General features: G+C 39.3%; 1 protein-coding gene across 10 annotated transcripts in view; it reads right to left on the bottom strand.

Annotated features, from left to right (window-relative positions):
• The window catches only part of RAPGEF2 (Rap guanine nucleotide exchange factor 2), a 260,250-nt gene that overhangs the window by 57,712 nt on the left and 175,294 nt on the right, over positions 1-27,244 (bottom strand). The window lies entirely within an intron of this gene.

The raw sequence follows: 27,244 nt of genomic DNA on the forward strand, positions 1-27,244 counted from the left end.
ACCATGCATGCTGATATCTCTCTTTCCTGCTGGCAAATCGATCCTATTTGGCCACTGAATAATAAAGACTAACTGTTAAAATAAAACTCAAGTAAGAGTTTGCCTTGGCAACACTCCCTTCTCTTTTGGGATCCTCTGCCCTTCTCTCCTTCCAAAACCAAGATGCTATTTCTTCACAGGGGAGGTGATGCAGGTTCATGGCAAGGATCAACGAGGTTCATACCTGGGGTTCCAAACAGAGAGGTACAGTGTATCTATACTCACCACCATTCAGACCTGACTTAATAAGCAGATTATGGTATATAATAGTACACAATACATGGATGGACTTGGATGGCGTTACGCTCAGTGAAATAAGTCAGACAGAGAAGGACAAAAGTAGTATAGTATCACCTACATGTGGACTCTAAAAAGCACAACTAACTAGTGAATACAACAAAAAAAGCAGCAGACTCACAGATACAGAGAAGAAACCAGTGGTTACCGGTGGCGGGGCGGAGGGGCAGGGAACCAGAGGAGTGTAAGAGAGGGAGGTACAAACTACTGGGTGTAAGACAGGGTCAAGGATGTATTGTACAACATGGGGAATATAGCCTATATTGTGTAATAACTGTACATGGAAAGTAACCTTTAAATCGTATAAAAAGTTTAAAAATTAAAAAAAAATTCTATCTCTTCAGAAAAAAAAACATTAATAGTCTGCATAGAAATTGTATTTTTTAACATCATGGGAGACAAAATATACAAAGAAATTTAAACATAAATTTATTAAGGGGCATATAAACAGATGCCAAATAAACAGATAAAAAGATATATGCTGTAGAAGCTCAGAGAGGTGGGATGTTTATACAAATGTGTGAAATCGTTGCAAAAATGATGTATGTTTCACTATGAATGCTTTTTTACCCAATAATTGAAAATGTGAAATAGATAAAATTTGGAAAATAACAGTTTTCCAGCAAAGAATAGATAAGCAAAAATTCCTAAATCGAGAAGTTATATATTTTATCCATGATGCAGGATATCTGCAAGATAAATCCCCTTCATCACCCTGGCAACACTTCATTTAATGCAGTCACTCGCCACAAAACGCACCTGAAGAAATGTGACTAAGTGGCTCAGTGACTTTAAAAGGCATTACTCAACACATGCAATTACAGAACAATAAACTGATTTTTATTGTCTTTTACAGAGATGACTCAGGTTGACACGTGCCACACAGTGTGACTTTTTAAAAATTAACTTGAATATGTCAAATAAAGATGTATCCATCTAACGAACTTTTACTCACTAGACAGTTATTTATTCAAGTCTCATCGGACACGCTTCTCTTCAGTGTCCACCAGCTGGTCGTGTCTCCTGACTAAATGCGTCATGAGGCGAGCACCAGGGGGCTTGAGTTCTGAAGCTAACAGCAGAGACACTCTGCAATCTATTCATCTCCGTTCACTTACAGCCACAAGGAGCAGAATTATGTGGCTTTGTCAGGCTAAGAACCAAAAAGACTATGTAAAGAGGAAAGAAGAAATACTTCCATGCTTAACTCGATTCTACTTTGTAAAGACTTACTGAGCACCTGCTATGTCAGACACTCTGTTGGGGACAGGAAATACCAAGGTAAATAAGACACCCCCAATTCCAAAGGTAACTTCTGCTATCCCAAAAGTCACTGCAGTAGGTGTCATGCACAACAGAAAAATAAATCACAGTTTTCTAAACATGGCTTTTCCTCTCCCCACCACCACTTCTGTTCTATGCAGACAATGAAATTATATTAAACTCATTAATGAATATAAATGAATACAAACTACAGCATTAACTATTTCTTTATATTACAATAGATGTTATGTTTGAAAAAGTGAAAGTTGCTCAGTTGTGTCTGACTCTTTGTGACCCCATGGAATAGTTCATGGAATTCTCCAGGCCAGAATACTGGAGTGGATAGCCATTCCCTTCTCCAGGAGATATTTCCAGCCCAGGTCTCTCACATTGCAGGTGGATTCTTTACCTGCTGACCCACCAGGGAAGCCCAAGAATACTGGAGTGGGTAGCCTATCCCTTATCCAGTGGATCTTCCCAACCCAGGAATCGACCGGGGTCTCCCACATTGCAGGTGGATTCTTTACCAAGTAAGCTACCAGGGAAGTCATGTTTGAGAAGGCTTTAAATGTTTTCCCATAGACAGGGATAACAGTCTCACGATTAAATGTTACTGACAGGACACATCAGCCAAGGTTATGGAATGGGAGGAGTGTGGAGGCTGTTCCCATAAGGGAAGAGTCTGAAATACACAGATGGGGCCCAGCCACACAACCAACAGACTAGATGCCCGAGTCCAGGCATAGAGAAAATGGGTTTTTCAGAGGGAAACAAACCAGATGGGAAGTAGGAGGCGGGGGCAAACATGGGTACAAACACCCATGTTTCAACCTCAGGGCAAAAGAGTGACACCTGAACTTTGGGAGACAGGAACTCCCTGTTTGAGTAAATTACACCCCAAAAAAAAAAAAAAAGAAGTAAAACACGCCAAAAATAAAAGATTCATTTATTCCTAGCTTTTCTAGGCTTGATCCAGGGCCTACTTAAATTACTGTCACTATGCTATTCAGTCAAATTTCGGATTAAAATGAGGTTGTGAATTATGACTTTAGTCACCACTTATCACAGAAATTGTTTAAAAAATAAGAAAAGTTTTTGAAGCCAGAACTACACACAGTAGTTACCTGAATAAAATTAAATAAAAAGTAAATGGGTTTTACACATTTTGATCTTTATATCAATATATTTAATAGCAATTCATTAAGAATGCAGTTCAAAGGAATCTCCTATTTATATATATTTTTAATATTTGATTATATGAATACATTACCACTCAAATTTTTCCTGGACCAAGTAATCTATATTCCTAAAAAAATGGCACTTGTGAATCACAATTGTAGTGTCAGGCAAATGATTGAATCATAGTTTAACCATAAACACTATTAATTACATAAGAAATAGGAATGGTAATATGTATTTAAACCAGATTCTTAAATGCATAAAGTAAGCATAAACTTAATATGAATCAGTTTTGCAAAATACACATATCAATTATTTAAGAATTTGTTGTCTTTTTTCTGGAGAAACAGGGAGGCTCTAACAATTAGCTTTAAGTAAGAAGTGTTACAGAAGACTTCAGGCTCATATATGAACAGGCGTTTGATAGTCTTTGATTTATTTATTAATGTAATGATTGGCATTTATAAAATCACAAGCTACTGAATGAACTCTGTTTTGAACATAAATGAAATGAGAGAGTAAGAACTGAAATCTCTGACATCACTGAATAAATACTTTGCTGAATTGGTAAAACTACCCAAAGTTGTGCTAACATAGTAGAGACTAGGGTTTTACCCTTCTTCCCCCTCCTTCTTTCCCAGAAAAAAATTCTTATGTTCATGTTTTCCAGCTCTACAAGAAAGAGTCAGTGTATCCCTGGATACGTAACAGAAACACAATAGAGTTTTACCGGCTGCCAAGAAATCCAATAGTTCAAAGCAAAACAAAAAATACATTGTCACCATCAGTTGAAACTTACCTAACTAAAAATGTCCCCAACTAATCCCAGAATCACTTTATTTCAAAAAGTAGTTACAACACAACACACAAGGTTTGGAGTGATTGTCAGAATCTATCCAATCCTCCATGGCAGTTCATCTGGAGTAAGGACACCACCTAATAAGTATTAGCCTCATTGACTACAAACTTCTCCTTGTTGTCTAGTCGCTCAGTTGTGTCCAACTCTCTTTTGACCCCATGGACTGTAGCCCGCCAGGCTCCTCTATTCATGGGATTATCCAGGCAAGAATACTGGAGTGGGTTACAACTTCCTTCTCCAGAGGATCTTCCCCACCCAGCATCGAACTCACGGCTCCTGCCACATCCCCAGCATTGCAGGTGGATTCTTTACCACTGAACTACAGGGCAGCTTCATGTAAGCTGTATCCTTAAGAATTTTCCCAAATGAATGTTGTCTCCCCAGATCATCACTGGAGTTCTGTGAGCGCTGTTCATGCTCACATTTTCAAGCTGTGTGGGGAGGAGATGGTATATCCCTGAACACATTTCCCTTTCTTTTCCCTGGGGAGTTAGTGAAAATACAGTCGCCTATATTTTCCATTCATTCATTAATTTATGGAAAACCTGTGTTGTGAGGATTAAGTGAATGACCGGGTATAAAGCAGAGAGGATGGCCTGGCACTCAGAAACTAGCAGAGTGGTAAGTCAGCCATAAACTACCCCATGCAGACTCGGGGAGTCACGGGGTCTCCCCCAGCTCCAGATTCCTGTGGCTGGAATCCAGTCCAGATGCCAGCAGGTACTGAGCTGCTCCAAGAAAGGGCCGCAGCGGCCAGTCATCACCCAGCTCCAAACACTGCACCTCACCCACAGGAGGACTCAAGCTGTGCTTTCAAATCAAGTCATATTGGGACTTCCCTGGCAATTTAGTGGTTAAGACTCCATGCTTCCACAGCAGGGAGCATGGGTTCGATCCCTGGTTGGGGAACAAAGATACAGCATACTGCACAGTGCAGCCAAAAATGATGATGATAATAATAATAATAAAATTTAAAAAGCAAGTTATATTTTCTTTGTGTGTATATATATACAGACACACACACTTACATATAGTTTTTCTTTTACCAAAACTGATCTAACACTGAGTTCTGACACACTCTGATCTGTTTCTACATACAGCTTGATAGGTAGGAATAATATGTGGTAGCTCAGTTTTAAGACCACTTTATACTATGGTCAACTTTTACTTCTATAATTCATAGTACTTAAGAACACCAGAAAAAGTGAGCATTTGGACGCTGAATATTATTCATCAGAAATCACTTTTACCTCTCATATCCCATTAAGACATGCTCTAGACCCAGGACTCATCCTTGAATAATATGTCCTCTATCACCAGTATTGCAAAAACCAAAGAGAAAGACTCCTGCAGAGTACACAATTTCTTTTGTTCATAAATTAAGGCAAGAAACAGAGCTTTCCCCAAAGGGTCATGAGATAATAATGCAATAAATCTAATAATATTTCTCATTAAAATATAGGTAAACATTTTAAAACATTGGTATGACTATGCTTTACAGGAATAGTTCTACAAAAGCTGCTTTTATCTAGTGGAGAAACCTGCCAAAAGATTAGCAATTTGTAAGAACTTAATATTCTCCCAGCTTCCTGTCAGGCTCAGAAGACATAAGCCTCATTTTATATAATGAGTTCTCTCCTGTTCAACTTCCTCCTAAGTCAAGCAACTATGAGCAAGTTAATGAACCTATGTGCACCTTACTTTCTTCTGTAAAATGAATATAGTCAATACCATAGTCCAGTGGCTAAATAAAATAACCTGTAGACCCCCACCTAGGGGCTTCCCAGGTGGCAACGGTGGTAAAGAATCCACCTGCCAATGCAGGAGACGTAAGAGGCGTGGGTTCAATCCCTGGGTCAGGAAGATTCCCTGGAGAAGGAAATGGTTACCCACTCCAGTATTCTTGCCTGGAGAATTCCAGAGAGAGAGGAGCCTAGCGGGTTACAGCCCACAGGGCCGCGAAGAGTCAGACGTGACTGAGTGACAAACAGCGGCAGCAGATTCCACCCGCAGCTGCCCCTCTCCCTTTCTAGTCCCTCTGCCATCTCCCCACCATCTTAAATCAGACAGTTTTCAAGTTCAATGGGGGGGAGGGGGAGCTTATTTTTGACACTGTCCTACCTAACATCACCTATACAGTAATTTACTTATTATATTCCCCCAAAGTTTACATGTCACATTTAAAACAAATCACATATCTATATGGAAGAGCTCACTGTTAGACTACCATACTAAATTTTGCAAAGTAAATAACCTCGTTGTCATGATAATGCTTACAGTCCACTCACTCTTGTGTATAAAAGTTCAAACATTCATAGCTCATAATTCTCTTGCAGTGATAACACCTTGGAGAGCTTGTGCTTTTGTGTAAACAAGCCCCTTACATTTGACTGTAGAAGTCTCCACACCAGTTGTGTGTCTTGCCGGGACACAAGCTGCGTGGTTCTCGCCATCCTACCACACCACCACTCGAGGACACTTCGAACAAACATCTCTTGGTGGGAGGGGAGGGACTGGTGCAAGAGTGGTCATGCCTTATTCCCAAAGTTCCTTGCAATCTCCCTACATTAAAACAATGTTTTGGAGCGAGGCATCACAGATAGGACTTAATAATTAAAGTTCATATACATTAAAACTTCACTTTTTTTGTCCAAACCTGTACTTCTATATGTGAGAATTAGTACCTGAATTGCAGTGGCCACCCAGCCCTCTCTCTGGGGCAGAAAGGCCACACTCATGTTTTTAAGGGTTGGTAACACATGAATCATACACTTCACTGGCTAAAGTGGTAGGTATTACAATCTAAAACTTAATTCCTACATTCATGAAATAAGCACCATCAGCACAAACAGAACATCTAGGATCCCTGTTGAGGAAAATAAATAATTAAAACTAGCAAGCTGATTGGAAGGTTGTTAGTCATATGATTGATATTTTCCAGCAAATACCTTTAAGAAGCCTTTTCTATTGGATGTTGATAGAAAGCACTGAACAGAAAACCTGTGTGAACTTCACTTCAAAACAGAAAAGTGGACTCCTTGATTAGGAGGAGAAAGTGTATGATCTAAGTACCATATTTCCAAAATGTAAGGCTGTGGCCCATTTTCTCTAGGAGTAGCCAACAGTGAGATCACCTATACACCAGTTTCTGTGTGCCAGGCCCTGTCCTTACAAGGATCTCACGAACTAGGTATTATTATGACTATTTTAAATAAAAGAACAACAAGATACAGAAAAACTAAGTCATTTCCATCAAGACTGTACAGTGAAAAGATGGCAGAGACAGATTCCTGGATGCCTGGCCCTGCAATGAATACACTTAAACATTAAACTTTAATGTATTTATTAATTTATTGGTTGACTTGAAAACTCTCATGGATATTGATGAAATGCTCAAATGGCTGCTTATATCAATTTATGAATGTCATTTCTTGTGCAAATTTCAAAATCAAATAGAAAAATGGTAATCTGAAACAATTGTTCACTCTTATTTTCATGAAACAAATTAAAACTTTACATCTTTATCTCCAATACCAACAACATCACGCCACTTTGAGCCATCCAATTGAGTTTTCATTCCTTCTAAATTGTTTTTGAGATACACCATTTTTTTGAATATGTATGTGATATATCTTAAAACATAAGTGAGATTGATTTTTCATTTGTCCTGCAAGTCCTTTACAATGTCATTTACTATTTATAAGCTAATCTTTAAAATGGTATGCAATTTTGAGATCACATATCCAAGAATCAGTATTAAATCTGTGTGAAACAGGAAAATTCTGTAACTCCTCTGTTCTGGTTCCACCGCAGACCCTTACATCACTCCCCAAGCTGGCACTGCTTGAGGTCATTACTGCTTATGTTCCTTATTGAAGAGTACTTCATTGTTTAAAAAATAAAAGTAAAATGAACTGAGAGAGAACCTCATATGTAAGATAGCAGTCCCCAACTTTTTTGGCACTAGGGACGGGTTTCATGGAAGACAATTTTTTCACAGATGGGGGAGCAGGATGATTCAAGCACACTACATTTTTTGTGCACTTTATTTCTAATCTAATGCCACTGCTGATCTGACAGAAGTACTGGTCCACAGCCCGGAGGTTGCCTTTAAGAGAGAAAAGCAACTTCTTCTTTGGTAGTTAACTCTGGCAGAACAAAATCTTGCCTAATATACAATAACCCTAACATCTGACAATCAGAGAAAAAGTGTGTGCCTACATACACACACTCACATGCAGAGTCACTTATAAGCTAGTCTACTAATTTCATCACCTTAAAGAAAGGCACCTGGCATAGTGGGAACAGTTCTGTAATAAATCAGAATCACTGAAAGTTTGTCATCTGAAAGACAAGTGTATTTTTTTTCAAAATGAAAAGGTTTATGTGGGACCTAAAAGAAACTATATAATCTTTCACAGAAATACTGAGGTAGCTGGTTAATTAACCTGTGTATCCTGTTATCTGTTAAGAAACATAGCTTCAGGATGGTTTCAAGTTACAGCCACCCTATTCTCACTTGAAACACACACACAGAGCATATAACCCCTTTTCTGAAAAGCACACCTTTCTCTGAGAGATTAAAAAAAAAAATTTCTAGATCATTTAGTCTAAGACACTTTCAATAAAATACAGGGCAACTGTCAGCACTGAGTCAGGTAACTGAAAAAACACTTTCTGGGTAGCATTTCACCTACAGAAATCCAACTCCATTGTGCATATTTTCCTCATGTTACAAATAATCACCACTATTATTTGGGGTTCATGTATTACATAGTGAGCAATGTGGTGAATATCTAAAGACTGCTTGTTCTAATATATAAAAAAAGCCCAGATACGACACTTTATTGTTGGAAGAAACAGAAGCTCAAATAGCTCAAGGGACATGTCCAAAGCTTCCAAGTATAAGGCTCCAAAAAGTATACACTTTTCACTTTGTATCTTGACTCCAGAAATTTGTCATTTGGGGCCAAATTCTAATTCAATCTTGACATCCATCTTCTTTCTCCCTTACTTATTTAAACAGAAAACATCCAGAAAAACATTACACTAATATAACCATAGCTTCATTTTCTATTACAAGAACCAACCTAATAGGAGTATTTTTAAGCAAAATTTGTGATTATCCATATGATAATACTCATCAACAGTTACTAAAACTTGAGTTCTCGTGTTTTCCAGGACCAAGTGGGATCAATGCTCTGTAAGGAGTGATCCCTGGAGATGAAGTGGAGCCACAGAAGACAGATTCTAGGACCAATTAGACACCAACCCTGATGAGCTCCCGAGGGAGTGTGGGCAGTTAACCCAGCTGTGAAAATGCTCACGGGAATGTGGAATTAGGGAAATAAGCATTTAAAGTTAAGGAAAAAAAAAAGATTCCTATGGGATCCATGGATGATCTTAAGCTGCCTTCTTTTCAAACAAAAATAAATATTAATAGTTGGATTGGCAAGAAAGCCTCACTCAAAATTAAAGACGTTACCCCACAAGTATTCTTCAACTCACAACTGAGTTCATGCCTCTGGAGGATGACTAGACAGAAGCAATGGATGTTGTGTCCACACCCTACTTATTTATGGTTTCCAGAGATCTGCCATGACCTTCTCCTCGCATCATGAGAGGCTCTGTCAGAAGACAGCAGAACTTTGCGGGAAGGTGGGACTACTGAGCCATCATGTGGCGGGGCCTGGACTCCGGACCCCAGACCCCTGCTTAGAGGGTAACCGCCCACTAAGTGATCCAGAGTACCTGCTTCAGACTCTATGCAACAGAGAATAAACTTCCATTGTGCTTGAACCCTTGTGTTATGTTTGGTTTGGTACAATGACTCACATTATCTGAATTCATACAAATACAAACATGATGACACTTTTTTTGTGATTTATTTATGAAAATCTTCCATAGTGAAATTCCAAACTCTAAGAAGTAGGTAGGGCTCTAATAACACCCCGACCTCATAGTGTCATGTGTCATTTGGATAAAATCTACACTGGAGTTCCTTTAGTTACTCAGTCAAACACATTTACTGAAAACCTACTTTATGCCGGGCACTGTTCCTGGCTTTCTAACACAGCAGCAAGTGAGATAAACTCCCTGCTCTCATGGCTCCCACAGATAGTGTATGGAGACAAATAATAAAAGGCTAATGAAGAAAAGTGTCAAACAGTGCTAAGTACTGCATTCAGCAAAGATTAAGAGAGACTGATACGACAGAAGGGTGACTGGATAGCCAGGAAAGATCAAAGATATGACAATGACAGGAGAAAACTGGTTTTTATATTTTCAGTTACTTCCTAAAGGGGCCGTTCTAATCATACTGCTTTATTAGATATATATGCCATTTTACTAGACAAATACATGTATATATACACACATAAAACATACCTTTTATATCTTACGCATATACATCTAATACACATCTTATATAAATATACATACACATATATAGACATACATCTGAGCCACCAGGGAAGCCACACAGATACACACACATACTTTACACATGTAACACATATATTACATTTCATATATTTATAAAGTATATATTTGTGTCTGTGTAAAATGAGAGAAATCTAACATATCCTTAAGCCAAAGGAACACAATTACTAAATATCTTATGAAAAATTAATGAGCTCTCTGTGCAACTGCAAAACAAAACCAACCAAGTATGATGGTACCTTATGACCCCAAAACAATATAAAATAGATTCGGGTTTGTTCAGCACCCTAGGGCTCAGAGAGCACTAATATCTGGTCAAATTTCAATATGCAAATATTACATGATGGGAATATAAGGCTTCCAAAATAATTATCTGTCCTCCAAAAGTACCACTTAACAGCTTTAATGGAAAATTAAGTCTAGAAGCCACCTACTCACAGTCAACTGATTTTGAGCATTCAAAAATTCATTCAACGGACTGATTGCTCGGGGCGGGGGGGGGGGGGGATACTTCTATTGAAATATAAGCTACATTCTTTGGAAAAATAGGAATTCATGAAATTTAATTTCCCTAGGAAGAAACTTGGATGTATTCAAAACCCTTGGTTCCATAGAAACCTTTATTTCCTAGCATTTGTGTGTGGGTATAGGATGGTGGGGGTGGGGAGGGAAGACCATCGAACAGGTAAGAATGCATCACACAGAGGTAAGTACATTGAAATTGAAAATTAATAAAGTAGGATATGGGATGTAAAGGGTGAGAGGCCTTACTGCTAAGATGTCATTAGAGTAAAGACCAAAGTGGAGTGAACTCCTGCGCCCTGCAGACACACATGTGAAAACCAGCATTTCATCAAGGGCACAAGCCACAGGCATGGCGACCTTGGTGTGTTTAGGAACAGCTAGGAAGTCAGCACCAGCCCCAAGAAGACCAGAGGGAATTAGGGCAGAGAGAGATGCCATGGGACATCATTTGGGGAAGCTGCAGGAATGATGTTGCCTTTCCTCCTGAGTGAGACGGAAAGATCGGAAGGTTCTGAGCACTCACCATGCAGCATCATGAATTTCAATACTTTCCTTAAATGGTTAATGTAGACATACATTATTGCCATTTGGAGAAACATTCAACAGTAAATTCCACATAACTTAAATACAAAGAAGATGTTTATTACAACTTGTACCAAGAGACCATCAACAAACAAGGGCCTCACAGCTCATCTTACAGGATGATGGCAACGACTCAGCTGTGAAGCTCTATCTATTCTAAGTCACGTTTTCTGGGTACCTTGGCTATAGACCTCTATTTACTGAAAAATCCCACCCTGTTCCTCTTATGTCTATGTCACACACACACACACACACACACACACACACACACACACACGAGAGGAAACTACCTAGACTTCAAATGATATCTCAGATTCTACTGCTCCGTGGTTCATTTCTAGATTTCACTCAAACACAAACACAACTGCGGCTTTTCCAGTGAGGCATATTACAACCTAGCCAGACAATAATCTTTAAACCAAAAAAATAATTAAACCAAATTAAGTTATCCCTCTTAAGTTACTCACAAAAAATAGGAGGTATTAATTTTATGTGTCTAGTATTATCAGTTTTTCCCTTTCCTTCAACGATAAAGATACTCATTTTAGCATTTATTTCCAAGGACTTCAGTGATAAGACATTTAATTTAACATCTATTTTCAAGGGCTTTATGTGTCAACCGTGGCACACCAGATAATGTCATTGCTTTAGCTCTGTCTGGAGGGCATTGGGGGAGAATTAACTGAACATTTGCAGTGCATTACTCATTGCCTGGGGCCAGCAAAGACACATGACACCAAAATCGCACAAAGGCTAACAGATTTTTCCTTTCCTCCATTCTTCCTTTTTCATTTGTTTGTTTGCTTAGACTGGTGAACCTCAGAGAGCCTATCACCAGGCAAATAGCATGAGTGACCAGGAAACAGTTTGGGACACATGTGATCTCACAAGACTCCTTCCTAACACCCTCACTTCCGCCAATGCTCCAGCCTTTCTCAGTTACTGTACTATACTGAGTCGTTCAGTCATGTCCGACTCTTTGCAACCCCAGGGGATGTAGCCTACCAGGCTCCTCTGTCCATGGCAATCCTCCAGGGAAGAATACTGGAGTGGGTTGCCACGGCCTCCTCTAGGGGATCTTGCCAACCCAGAGATCGAACCCAGGTCTCCCACCTTGCCCGTGGATTCTTTACAATCTGAGCCAAGGATCTATTTACAACATCAATGGAGCAACTGTCTTAGAAAGCACACTCTTCCTAAACAAACACCAACATCGAGTACTCTACAAAGCTTTTACTTGCCTTAAACTTCAACTACTTTCTCTGAACTTTTAAGTGTGTATATGTATGCATATTCATTTATTAATTCCAAGTTTAAATTGGGGAAACAGAATAGTATAATCAAGAAGATACACTTAGGGAATTTTATTACAAGCTTCATATAATCTCTGGTGTCATTAGTGCTTGCATGTGCATGCACACCCACACACACACAGCACAAACAACCTGGAAACATCCTCAGATACGCCCAGCTTACCTTCCGCAGCCTAGAAGTTACAAAGCCTCAATTCACCCTCAGCAGAACCAAAACCTTAGACAACTGGCCAAGCGCCCACTGTACACCAGACCCTCTGATGGGGATTTGCAGAGATTCTCCCACTTCATCTAACGCCATTGTACACCACCTCCTGCATCAATCTCTTATGTCCCTTTTATCTCCTCTCCAAGTTGCAACCAAGTAAACATCTAAAAAAGGACAGAAAAACACACACCTGATCATGCCAATCCCCGGCTGGCAGCCAGTGAGGGACCCTCTTTACCGCAGGGAGAGGGTCACACCCCGACCTCCACACCCACCTCTTCTCCTGGTGATCTTTGCACACTCCTCTCAGCCCCTCATCCTCTGCCCTAGGCGTGGAAGCTCTTTACGGTTATTTAGTAATAAATATCATGCCGAGTTTCTCTCTCCTCAGCCTCTGCTGTTCCTTTCTCCTAGCAGGACACGCTCAGCCAGGGCAGCCGAATTCCTGAAGCCTTCTCCTGAAGGCGGGTTCTTGTCAGACGCTCCCGTGTCACCCAGAGCTCAACCACCCTTCACAGAAGCCACGGCTCCACCAGCCCCAGCCTTCCCTAGGTGAGTCCAAGAGGGCTCACACGTGCCTTTCCATCACTCTTTCCCGTGCCTCAAAGAGCCTGAAATGCAGTCACTGCTGAATAAACACATAAATCATTGAACTATTAATCCTAGTCTAGAGCTGAAGACTCTGAAAGCCAAGACAAAATGAATCAGGATGCCTCTCCCTGCCCAGTTCAACAATCACTCCTGTGTTTCAGCAATTACAGGTAAGACTGCCAGCAAAAAGTCAGAAGACAAGGAATAGAAGGAGATAGACGAGATTATGCTAAACCCAGGCTAACAGTAAGCATAGTAAAACAATGTATTTAGTCTGGATTTCCTGCAAGTCAGGACAAAACTTATGGACTCAAAACTTTCTGAGTTCCTGTCTGTATAAATTCCAACAGAGGAACCTGGCAGATGAAGAGAGTCTGAACTCAAGAACTGCTGAGATTCATCCATCTACTTGATTATTTAACAGGGATTCACTGACTGCGATGAGCCAGGCACAGTTTTAGGAGCTTGTCATTTGGCAATGACTGGCCCTGGTCCCTGGAATTGACACTTCTGGAGGTGGGAGGGCTTTGGGGTGGAAGGTGAAGAAGGATTAAGTATCATAAACAAATAAAAGAATTACAGGTATCACTGGTACTATAAAGAGAACACTAAAGGGCAGGTGATGCGATGGACCATGATACCTAGGACTGGGGAGACTATTCTAGATGGGGCCCCTGGGGAGGATGCTCTGAGAAAGTGATATTTGAGACAAGAGGTGAATAAATACAAAGGATCCAGCCAGACAGGGAACCAGGGAAGACAGATGGACAGATGACAGATGGAAGGAACACGGAGGGCAGAGGCCCCAAGGCAGGAAGAACTTGGGGATGCTCAGGAAACAACCATGCTCAAGGTGACTGAAGAGCAGAGAGGTGTAAAGAGGTTTGGAGTAGTGGGAACCAGTCCTGCTACAAAGGAGGCTTATTTTAAGGGCAATGGGAGTCACTGGGGTTTTAAACAGGCAACTGACAGGATCCAGTAAGGTTTCTACATCACTGTGTCTCGGTGAATGCATAAAGAACATGTGTACACAGATACAATGGAATACCAATGGACTGCTCAGTCATAAAAAGAATGAAACAATGCCATTTAAAGCAACACGGATAGACCTAGAGATGATCATACTAAGTGAAGTAACTCAGACAGAGAAAGACAAATACCATATGATATCACTTATATATAGAATCTAAAATATGACACAAATGAATTTATATATGAAACAGACTCACAGACAGAGAAGAGATCTGTGATTTCCAACTGGGAGGGAGCTGGGGGAGAGATGGATTGGGAGTTTGGGATTAGCAGAGGTGAACTGTTAGATGCAGAATGGATAAACAAGGCCCTACTGTATAGGATGCAGAACTACATTCAATATCCTGTGATAAACCACAATGGAAAAGAATATATACATGTATAACTCACTTTGCTGTAAAGCAGAAATGAATCCAAGAGTGGAAATCAACTATACTTCAATAAAACACATTTAAAAAAAAAAAAAAATCATTCTGTTGGGGTGGTGGAGAAGGGAGAATGGAAATAGGAGGACTGTCAGGATGGAGTGGGGTCTGCCTTCAGGACCACAGCAAACAAACTTAACAATGGACTTTCAAAACCTAACCTAATGCTTACAGGTGCTTCTGAAACCAATTGGTTAACTTTCACAAAAGATAAAATTTCAACTATGTGAACTGCTATTGAGGTGATTACCTATGTGTCACTGACTGCTACACCAATTTTGTAATTAGTTGTGGCCTCCTGTAAGAGATAGGGGTGCCTGACCAAGTTTTCCAGGAACAAGGGGTCAGATTATAAAAATACTCAAGTTCCTAACTACAGAGTGGTAATTTATTAAATATCCTAACAAAATGAGTAATTATTTTGACCAAGTTCCTAACCAGCAATTAGCATTGGGAGGTCATAAATTATATCATGAAATTGTACAAACAATACATGGCTGGTTCCAAGCGGTTTATATGACTCAAGAAATCATTTTAATTCCTTGCAGCTCAACTTCCTCACCCATGTGGAGGAGACATAACAAAGTTTGTCCTGCCCACCCCACAAGGCAGTTTTGAGAATGTAGGACCAACGTGAATGAACTCTAGTAATATAAAGCATTATGCAAATGCAACTTTTTGTAGAAAAGAACCACTACAAACCTGGAAGGGTTTTCAGGGATTTATTTAGCATAATCTTCTCATTTCAAAGTTGTGGCAACTGATGTCAAGAAAAGGAACTAGCTGTGGCATGCTTGATACTACAATCCAGATCTTACTTTCATATAATAAAATTAATTTGAATTATTTCCAAATTTTCTACAATGTAAATTGTAGCATTAATATTCTTAAACAAGTATTCTGAAAAAACTAGTAAAAGAGAAAAGAAACTTTTCTTTGAAAAAAGATTATTTCTATTTATTAATTTATGCAAAGACAGTATCAGCATAGGAAGGAACACACTTTTTAAAATTAATTTTCCATTTTGAAAGGTTTAGGATTTTCTCTCTTCTTTCTACCTTACTCTTTTTTTTTTTTTTTAAACAGTGGAAACAGTGGCAGATCTCATTTTGGGGGGCTCCAAAATTTTCTACCTTACTCTTTTAAATACTTCAGTCCAACAAAATAGCAGACAAATAAAAAGTTTATTCCTTTACTTTTCTTAAGGTCATATTGAGATAATTAGATTTGACTCTTTATAGAGTTCAGGTATCATTTATAGTAATCTGAAGATTTAATCACAGAATAATACATGTAAAAATGTTACAGCATGCACACAAAACAAAGTCAGAGAATTTTAAAAAGAACAAATTTCAGGGTGCTTTCAAATTCTGAGGCACAAGAAAGCCCTCTTGGGGATGCTTAAATTAAAAGACTCTTCCCCTCAGATTCAGAATGAATCAGGGATCATAAAAAAATGGGCACTACTGATATGGCCCATGGAAGTTGCATTAGGACAGGGCGACACAGAGATCCCATTATGAGCTATTACGTTGTATAGACCAAAATTAAGGTAGGATTAGCTTTAACCTCAACTTCATAATTTATGTATATGAAGACAAATGCTCTTAGACACGCACTTAACTTTCATAATCTTAGACAGTCACATTCCCACCACATAAAAACACAAGCAAGTACCTTAACCTGTTTCTGGCACTGAATTATTTTAAGGCCTTCAGAAATTGATCTTCCATATGATCCATATTAATATTCTTTCCAAATAGACTGGATCTCTATACTTCATGTCATCTAAAATTCCTAAACAGCTTATCCAGAAAATTTTTGCTGCTAAGGTGACTATTTATTTCCATATTTTATTAATTAATTTTAACTAATTACAAAATCTCCATATTTTATATAATATTAAAGAATTGCATGACTTACTATAACAAAATTCTTATAGGTAACAGTGTTAGATTCAAGGGTTGATGTCTGCTGGGTCCTTACTGCCTTTGGCCTTTAGAGCTTACTCAGTTTCACGTAAGTTCATCTAACCAAGGGGGAAAGAATCTTCTCAAATTGAAACAATGATCTGTTAATCCTGATGCTTGCCTATATCTGCACTGTTGTACTTTTTATTACTTCATTGGTCACATACAACAAATACTTATTAAAGGGCTTTTTCATGGTAAACATATCCTGGACACTCTAGATAAAGTGCTGTATCTCACAGATGAAGTCCCTACTGGGGTGAGGCTTTCCATCTCAACAGGCACATAATAAATGAGCAGCCAAACCATAACAGCAAGAACAACACAGTCATAATACACGCCTGACAGATCATGTTTACCCTGTGTGGTAACAGAAATATCTGCATGGCCACCCCGGACTCCAAAGCTAGTGGATGTGATGGAATTCCAGTTGAGCTGTTTCAAATCCTGAAAGATGATGCTGTGAAAGTGGTGCACTCAATACGCCAGCAAATTTGGAAAACTCAGCAGTGGCCACAGGACTGGAAAAGGTCAGTTTTCATTCCAATCCCAAAGAAAGGCAATGCCAAAGAATGTTCAAACTACCGCACAGTTGCATTCATCTCACACGCTAGTAAAGTAATGCTCAAAATTCTCCAAGCCAGGCTTCAGCAATACGTGAACCATGAACTTCCAGATGTTCAAGCTGGTTTTAGAAAAGGCAGAGGAACCAGAGATCAAATTGCCAACATCCGCTGGATCATCAAAAAAGCAAAAGAGTTTCAGAAAAACATCTATTTCTGCTTTATTGACTATGCCAAAGCCTTCAACTATGTGGATCACAATAAACTGTGGAAAATTCTGAAGGAGATGGGAATACCAGACCACCTGACATGCCTCTTGAGAAACCTGTATGCAGGTCAGGAAGCAACAGTTAGAACTGGACACGGAATGACAGACTGGTTCCAAATAGGAAAAGGAGTACGTCAAGGCTGTATATTGTCACTCTGATTATTTAACTTCTATGCAGAGTACATCATGAAAAACACTGGACTAGAAGAAGCACAAGCTGGAATCAAGATTGCCAGAAGAAATATCAATAACCTCAGATATGCAGATGATACCACCTTTATGGCAGAAAGAGAAGAAGAACTAAAGAGCCTCTGGACGAAAGTGAAAGAGGAGAGTGAAAAAGTTGGCTTAAAGCCCAACATTCAGAAAACTAATATCATGGCATCCAGTCCCATCACTTCATGGGAAATAGATGGGGAAATAGTGGAAACAGTGGCTGACTTTATTTTTCTGGGCTCCAAAATCACTGCAGATGGTGATTGCAGCCATGAAAATTAAAAGACGCTTACTCCCTGGAAGGAAAGTTATGACCAACCTAGATAGCATATTTAAAAGCAGAGACATTACTTTGCCAACAAAGGTCCATCTGGTCAAGGCTATGGTTTCTCCAGTGGTCATGTATGGATGTGAGAGTCGGACTGTGAGGAAAGCTGAGTGCCAAAAAATTGATGCTTTTGAACTGTGGTGTTGGAGAAGACTCTTGAGAGTCCCTTGGGACTGCAAGGAGATCCAACCAGTCCATCCTAAAGGAGATCAGTCCTGGGTGTTCATTGGAAGGACTGATGCTGAAGCTGAAATTCCAATACTTTGGCCACCTCATGCGAAGAGTTGACTCACTGGAAAAGACCATGATGCTGGGAGGGATTGGGGGCAGGAGGAGAAGGGGATGAGAGAGGATGAGATGGCTGGATGGCATCACCGACTCGATGGGCATGAGTTTGAGTAAACTCTGGGAGTTTATGATGGACAGGGAGGCCTGGCATGCTGCGATTCATGGGGTCGCAAAGAGTCGGACACGACTGAGCGGCTGAACTGAACTGAACCCTGGACTCACCTGGCAGAACCTCCTGCACCTGGGATCAGAGAGTCTAGGAACCAGAAGGTCACAAGAGACTGAATCTGGGCAAAGAAGAACAACTAGTGGAAAGACTCCACGGTTTGGTCTGTTCAATGCACAAAAGGAAGGTCAAGGAGCTGGGTGAGTGGATGAGGAGACCAAGATGAGATCAGTTTGTGTCCCAGCTCTGCAGGGAATATAGATTTCATTCCAACTACTAGAAAGTTTTAAAAGAAATGACATGGTCTCATTCATCTTTTTTAAGATAAGGTGGTTGCTCTGAGAAGAATGGCATGGAGTAGGGTGAGCATAGAAATCAGGGAAATGCAGGAGTCAGTGGGAACCATCCAAGCAAAAAGATGCTGGTGGCCTGGACCAGGGTGATGACATTGGAGAAGGAACCAAGGTCAGGAGGGTGGATAAAACAAGACTTGCAGAAGAACATGGAGTCTGGAGTAACCCAAAAGACCAAAGGTAACTCGTAGATTTGGGACTTTAATCTCTCAGTAAATGGTAATGCCAATGATGGGAGGGGAGGAAAACTGAACTGTAAGCCTTTGCAGCCTTGCTTGCTTAGCTGGGTTTGTTTCTTGGGTTGGTGACTGAGAAAACACCCAGAGGTTACATTTTGGTTGTATCAAATTCAAGGTGACACCATCCACATCACATCTCTTGGGCAATGAAATATACAGTCTTGAATTTTATTATAACCAACCAGTGGATGTCTGGTTGTATGTCTGTGTGTGTGGGGGGGAACTTTGCAAAAGTTTTCACCTGCTCGTTAAGTGTTTCCAGGTTAACATACACACAAATAATAATAAACGATGATCCAGACAATTATGACAATGAGGAAGAGGATACATTGATCTTATACTGTAATGAGGTAATGATTCTGGAAGTCAACAAACAGATGGGGGAATAAGAGGCCAGTAGGTCTCAAGTTTTCTGTCCCTATTGAACGAAGTCATTAATGTAAATATATTAGATGTTGTTGTTATTGTTCAATCACTCAGTTGTGTCCGACTCTTTGCAACCATGGACTGTAGCCCGCCAGGCTCCCCTGTCCATGGGATTTTCCAGGTAAGAATACTGGAGTGTGTTGCCATTTCCTCCTCCAGGGGATCTTCCTGACCCAGGAATCGAACCAGTGTCTCCTGCATTAGCAGGCAGATTCTTTACCACTGAGCCATCAGGGAAGCCTCAAACATGTTAGATACAAACTAGCAAAAAGCAGAAGTAAAACAGGAATTCAATTATTTTAATATAAAGTTAACTTCAACATCTTATTTTGCCTATGTCAGAAGAAGGCAGGGGCCTTTCTTGGTTGATTTTGGGGAAACAGTCCTGAAAGAGCAATGGTTATTTTCCTGGAGGTGCTCTAGGAAGTAAGAAAGGAGACCAATAAAGCCAGAGTCAGGAGCTTTTATGCCACCTTCCAGTAAAGAAACTTTAGCCCAAAGTTGGTCACTTCTCTTAAATGAAAATATCAATGGTTTCACTGAGAAACAGCCTGACATGGAGTATGTTACACTTAGCATATAAGAATTTCAGCACTCACACCTCTTCTGGCAGCAGTCTCAGTTTTGATGGCATGCAAATTTTGGGGGGAGGGAGAATGAACTCATGGCTCAAGAATCTGGCAACTGCTTGAATTTCACTGTAAAGAAGCATCATTAAGAAGCTAGGAATCTGAGTCACTTAATATCAGGCTTCAGCTAAATTCTTAAATGGTTACATAACGCCACTAATTTTTAAGAACAAGAATGCATTTTTTAAAAATGTCAAAGCTTTAGGATTTCCTGTTTTTCATACTATAAAAATGTCCTGTTTGACCCCTCCAGATATGTAGATATTGCTTACTGCATCTTAAGATCCATGTCCATTATTGCCTGACTCTCCAAGAGCATGTCTTTCTTTAGGTTAAGTCTTTCTTTAGTTACTTAGGTTAAGTAACTCATTTCTCCATGATAATACTTTATTTCTATAAAATCAGGCAAAGTACAAAGAACTCCATTGCAAAAACTAAAATATCACTAAATCCAAGTTGGCTCACACATCATCAAACATGAATTAAAAATGATAAATCAGTGCCTCAAATTCTGGAAGCTTTACCCCACACAGATAACACATTTGAATGAATAACAAAAGTTTTCACTCTAGCTTTGACATTTTAGCATGAATTAGATATAAATTTTAAATTTTGGAAAATGAATAAAGAATATTTTTGAAAATTAATTTAAAAAACCCTTTGAACTTATGTATGAATAGCTTTCCCAAATGAACAATAGTAAAATCAGAAAAACAAATATATAAGTCCTATGCTTGTCATTCACCAAAGGCATCTTTTTGTGAGAACAAGTGTCACAAACAACTAACATAATTTGCCTAAGCTGCAAGAGCTTCTTTTCCCAGAATTTTAAACGATATGAAAAAGGAAAAAAAAGAGAGAAAACATATTATCACAACTTAATATATAACACTGTGTTTAGGACAACACGAAAGCAAATAACCATGTTCTCTTACATGCTCAGCAAGAAATTATCTTTCACCAAGCAAAAGGCATTTTTTGAACTGATAAAGCAATATGTACAGTTAAGAGGTATAGAACTCCCACATCCTGGCCTTTAAAATGTTCTTCTTCTAAGAAAGCAGCATTTATGAGCCCGTAATGACTATTTTAAATCCCCTGAACCACACTGCAATAGAGAAACACTGTGTAGCATAATATATAACGGCATATTTAAATACGACCCCAAATTCCCTGCTTCCATAATCTATATTAAGTTGTGAGCAAATAAAGCCATTTCTACCTTGATCATTTCTCTAAGCAAAGGTTAACTAGAAAGGCCAGTCTCAGGAAGAAACAGAATACATACCATGATAGAGTCTCTTTCGTTAGAAACGGCAAGAAGAACAGATTTAAATTAAGACTTGGTGTATAAAAGCTGAAAGCATAGAATTTGTATCCACATAATGAACTGATGTCTCCTCTAAAGACGTCAGATTGCTGTTCAGCTAAACTATCTAAAAATACCTCCTTGCAAACACACACACACACAGACACGAAATGACTACAAAGACAGGTCTTACTAAGCAGCTCTGCTTGCACAGAATCACTTAATAAGTGGGGAAATTTTTTAAAGTACTTGTGAAAAAATGAAATAGGAATTTTTCTTAGCAACTAAAATCTTTTATGAGCTATTTTGAAAACCAGTACCAATCTGCAAAAAGTAGTTAATGATGAACCTGAAAGCAAATCATCACAGCTCTGTGATGTCCAACAGAGAATCCTGTTCCATGAACTTAAAATTAGATAAGGGAAAATACATGTCTGAATCACTGTCAACATTCTGTTTAAAAACGAAAGAAGGGAAATTTTCTGGCTGGAAAAGGGAGAGTCCAGTGCATGGACGCCACTATGAGCCAGACCCTGTGCCAGACATGGAATCCTCACAAGCAGCCTATGAAGTGAGCACCATGAAAAGAGCTTTATAGACTAGGAAAAATAGTTCAGAACACTTAATTCATCTGCTTAACGCCACACAGCCACAAAGAAGAGGCAGGACTCCAACCCACACAGGACTGACCCTGGAGTACTATCATCTCTCACTGATAACTGACACTCACATAGGCTTTACAGCTTGCAAAACGATTCTGAAAACATTAACTCTTTTTATATTGTTCTTATTTAAACCTCAAGTTTATCACCTGTAAGACTCAGAGAATCTCATTTCACCCCTAATATCACTTTGATGACTGAAGAAAATACTATTATGTAAAGCACTAAGTAAAATAATGTATTACCATAGTCATCCATAATCTTCCAATAATGTTGTGGGGGAAACTAGGTATTGTAAGCATGATCTCTGTTGTGAATTGAGAAAACAGAAACTTTCATGACTTGCCTAACAGTTGCACAGCTAGCCAACCTTAGAATTAGGGCTCAAAGCAAGATCTCAGTATGTATTTTATTGTCCTACTAAACAAAAACCTTTGGCGGAATAGTTCCTTCCTTTCTATTACTATGGAGAAAAGCTCACAGCTGAAATGAAGACGATTTTGCTTTAAATGCCCTTATCAGCATGCTTGACAATGCCAGGCACTGGGGCAGCGGTAATAAGTGAGTTTTGAAGCACATGACACTTCACTGTGCATCCCTTTTGCTGTGATTCAGGCTAATGCTGCAAAGCCACTCATTAATTTTATTATAAAGCAATTAAAGGCAGTATCTTTTTTCCCACAGCATCTTTGGATAACACTTGAAGGAGCGAACAAAAGAGAGAGAAGAAATAATATATAGTAATGAATATACCCATGACTAACAGCGCCAGCGCTTCATACACATGCCTTGAAGGATGTTCTGTAGTCTGGCCAAGGACGAGGCCCCACCCACCCTCCTCTTTAATGAGGATGTACACTGAGGCCAGGCCCAGGAGCAGAGCCAAGACAAGAATTTTTTTTTTTTAATTTTTATTTTATATTGGAGTATAATTGATTTACATGTTGTGTTAGTCTCCGGTGTACAGCAGAGTGACTCAGTTATACATGCACATATATATATTCTTTCTCAGACTGTTTTCCCATTTAGATTATCATAGACTATTGAGCATTGTTCCCTGTGCCATACAGTAGGGCCTTGTTGGACATCCATTTTAAATACATTTTAAAACCCTGTATACATGTCAGTCCCAAACAAGTAAATCAAAGATAAATATCATATGATACTATACTAAGTAAAATTAAAAAAAAAAGATACAAGACTGTTTTTAACACAAGGAAGACTATCATTGGATTTTAGATCACTTTGTGATGTTCAGTTGAAAGTACAGCTTTCTACAAGTTATAATTATATTCCACGATCCCAAGAGTATATGTTAACAGTGATGGAGCCTAAAGAAAATGACAAAATTGTAATAAAGATGGACCTAATTATTATTCACTTATCTGTATTTTAAGATGGCTAAGACAATGTTGCTACATCTGTATGGATAAGAAAACTCTTTCGTCTGGCCATATGCTAAATGAGCTCCTTATAAATTACTTACCTAACTGGAAACAAGAAAGCAATCATATCATCCAAACAGTAAGTCAAAAAGCAGATTCTTTTCTATTTTCAAGTCTAAAAACAGAGTCATGTAAGAGACCTCTGGAGAACTATACAGATGGGAAATCTCAGATACGCATGGTAACCTTCCTGTAAAAAGTTGCATTAAGAAAACTTCCATGTAAAGAATTAGAGTAATTTCTTCAATACAAAATTGTATCCTTGTGATTCTAGTCAACCTTGAAAGAGGATAAAATACATTTCTTTTATTTCCTTCAAGATCAAAGTACTCTAGATTTTATGGTAAGAATGGTACTTACTATATCACACATATGAAATCCTTTTGAAATTTACACTAAAGGAAATCAACTCAATGCAGGGGGAGGAATAACCTGATCTCAAACTTTCTGATGAGGACTATAATCTGCAGGGCACATAGAAAACAAAGGATTGGTCCAACCTTGCAATAATGTGACAGGAGCAAATTTAGGTACTTCACAGAGTTTCCAAAACTAGATCTGCATGTGTGCACATGTGTGAACGTGTGTGTCAGCACATACAAGACAAGACTGCCACTGCCTCCACCATGAATCAGCTGCGCCTCTTTGGGAAAGTCACTTTAGCTGTCTATGCCTTCATTTCTTTACATATAAAAAGAGGATTATGTTGTTGTGAGGATTAAATGATAATATATGAAAAGTATTTAGAATATTACCTAAGAACATAGGAAGCCTTCAACCTTAGCTAATGACATTATTGCTATTATTTTTTTACTCTAATAATGAATTGATAAACAGAAGGTAGCTTTCTGAGTATGGAACTGTGGCGAAAATAAAGCAAACCAACTTACAGACAGGTCATCTTAAGCAAAGGGAAAAACGAATTCACCTGCACGACAGATTCAGTTCTCCTTACTTCCTGGATGCTGTGCTGTGCTTGGTCGTTCAGTCGTGTCTGACTCTGTGCGACCCCCAGGGACTGTAGCCCGCCAGGCTCCTCTGTCCATGGGGATTCTCCAGGCCAAGAATAACGGAGTTGGTTGCCATTTTTTTTCCCCAGGGGATCCTTCCAACCCAGGTCTCCCACAATGCAGGCAGATTCCTGACCCTCTGAGCCCCCAGGAAAGCCCACTTCCTAGATAAACAATACCTTTAAAAAACATAGAATTGTGCTTATGGGCCACGCTTTACTCTAAACATGTTATAGACTTTATCTCTAATCTTCACATCACCCTTTATCTCCAGTTTACAAATGAAGATTCCATGTAACAGAAAAGCTAAAGAACTTAGGGTCATACAACTTGTAGTGAAGCCAGAATATACTGGGTTGGCCAAAAAGTTCATTCAGTTTTAAGTTAAAAATTAAAAACACGTTTTTTTAACCAAGAACTTTATTGAACGTATTCCCTAACTGAACAAACTTTTTGGCCACCTCAATAGATCCAGGTTCCTGGCCTCTGGAGCCTTGCTCTGACCACAAGGCTACAGTTTTTACTAACCCTTATCTTCATATAACTTTCTTCACAAAGGTTACAGCTGGTCAGACTACAGTTTTCATCTTCTACATTGGTTACTAGGAATACCATCACTTTCTCTGGAAGATTTCCCTCCCCCATCCTCTGCTAAGTTTTGGGAGCTCCAGTGGATCCCTGGATAGTTATTTCAATGTATTTCAGGATTCAAGTTCCTCCAAGGTAGGAACAATAGCATCTTATAAATGATGAGAGTATGGTATTGAAATCAATGTGGGAGCAACCAACCATGTTTCACCTTGGGCTTCTCACTCTCCTATCAGGACAACTCCGATACACTACTTGAAATCTCCAAAATCTGTCTGTCTGAAACACCCTTAATTCCCAGGTCCACCCTCACCCACCTGGCAGGCTCCAGATGCCTGGCACATTCCCTGCCTCCCATCCATGAGACTCAGTGTAAGTGTCAGCAGGTCTCTTTCCTGCTACTCGTCTATGAGTAAGTCTAAGACAGGGGCTAAGAACTGCTCACAAATATGCAGGATCAAACACAGGACACATTTCCCTGAAACAAGTGTTGTACATTTAGCTCTACGACTTACTGCTCACTACTATTATTGTAATACACAAATACCGCTACATTAAGCACATTGGTATACTAATGTGGCTAAGAGTACATTTCACAGATTCTAAGATGCATAGCTTTTATGTCAATCCCAATCATATACACACTATTGATACTATGTATAAAACAGACAACTGGTGAAAACCTACTATATAGCACAGGGAACTTTTCAGTGCTCTGTGGTAACTTGAATGGGAAGGAAATCCAAAAATTAGAGATTACATATATATATAATCTCCTCTCTCTATATATATACACACACATACACACTACATAGAGCTGGCTCACTCTGTTCTATGGCAGAAACTGCTCCTGCTTCTAAGAGCTTCAGTCGTGTCCAACTCTTTGCGACCTCAGGGACTACAGCCTGCCAGACTCCTCTGTCCGTGGGATTCTCCAGACAAGAACACCAGACTGGGTCGCCATGCCCTCCTCCAGGGGATCTTCCCAACCCAGGGATCAAACCTGTATCTCTTACGTCTCCTGCATTGGCAAGTGGGTTCTTTACCACTAGCGCCACCTGGGAAGCCCATGGTAGAAACTAACATCCAGTAAAGTTTTTTCAAAAAATAAAATTAGTTTCTATACACCAAAAATAAATAAATAAATAAGATGCACAGCTTCTTTCTTATTTTAACATCTTTGAAACCGGGATCCACCTCACAGTCAGAAAAGTCTGAGAAGAAAATACTGGGTCACTGACAGTCAGGTGAACCAAACCACTGTGTCTTAGATTGGCCAACTAGGAGCAGATCAACAGAGACAGGGTGCCCACCAGCTACCCTGAAGGAAGACCTAACATAAGGCCCGGACTTCAGAAACCAAAATCATGGTAGCTCGCCAGGCTCCTCTGTCCATGGAATTCTCCAGGAAAGATTACTGGAGCAGGTTGCCACCCACTTTTTCAGAGGATCTTCCCCACCCAGGGATTGAACCCAGGTCTTCCACAGAGCAGGCAGATTCTTTACCGTCTGAGCCACCAGGAAGTGCTCAATAAGATATAGGAGGCCTTATATGTTAGTATGTAGGTATTATTAAAAAACTCATATTTTTAAATTATCATTTAAAAATGAAGAAAATAAAGAAAACAAATAAGTCTAATTTTAATTAGCCACAAAGAAAAAATTAATTTAATCCCTGACATTCTCAATTACTGGAATCCTGACATGTAAATTGTACCCATCCCTCAATTTCTGTGAACCTTGCACCCTGCCCTACTAACCCAGCCACTGTAGTCCAGTAACTACAGAATCCTTCGAATTCTTACTAACAACCGTAAGCAATCTTTTGCACTAATATTAAAGGTACTATGAACGACTCAGTTCCAGAAAACTCAAAAACTACATGGCATGACACTCCCATTTAACTCCAAAGTTTTCTTAATTACTGAGAAAAATGAAAAACAGAGTGACTTCACTATCAAAAATACTTAAAAGAGTAAAATTGTTCAGTTGAACCCATTCTTAAGAGAGACAATCAAAAGATTATAATT

The sequence above is a fragment of the Odocoileus virginianus genome, chromosome 12 (assembly GCF_023699985.2).
Source record: "Odocoileus virginianus isolate 20LAN1187 ecotype Illinois chromosome 12, Ovbor_1.2, whole genome shotgun sequence".
Classification (NCBI taxonomy): Eukaryota; Metazoa; Chordata; class Mammalia; order Artiodactyla; family Cervidae; genus Odocoileus; species Odocoileus virginianus.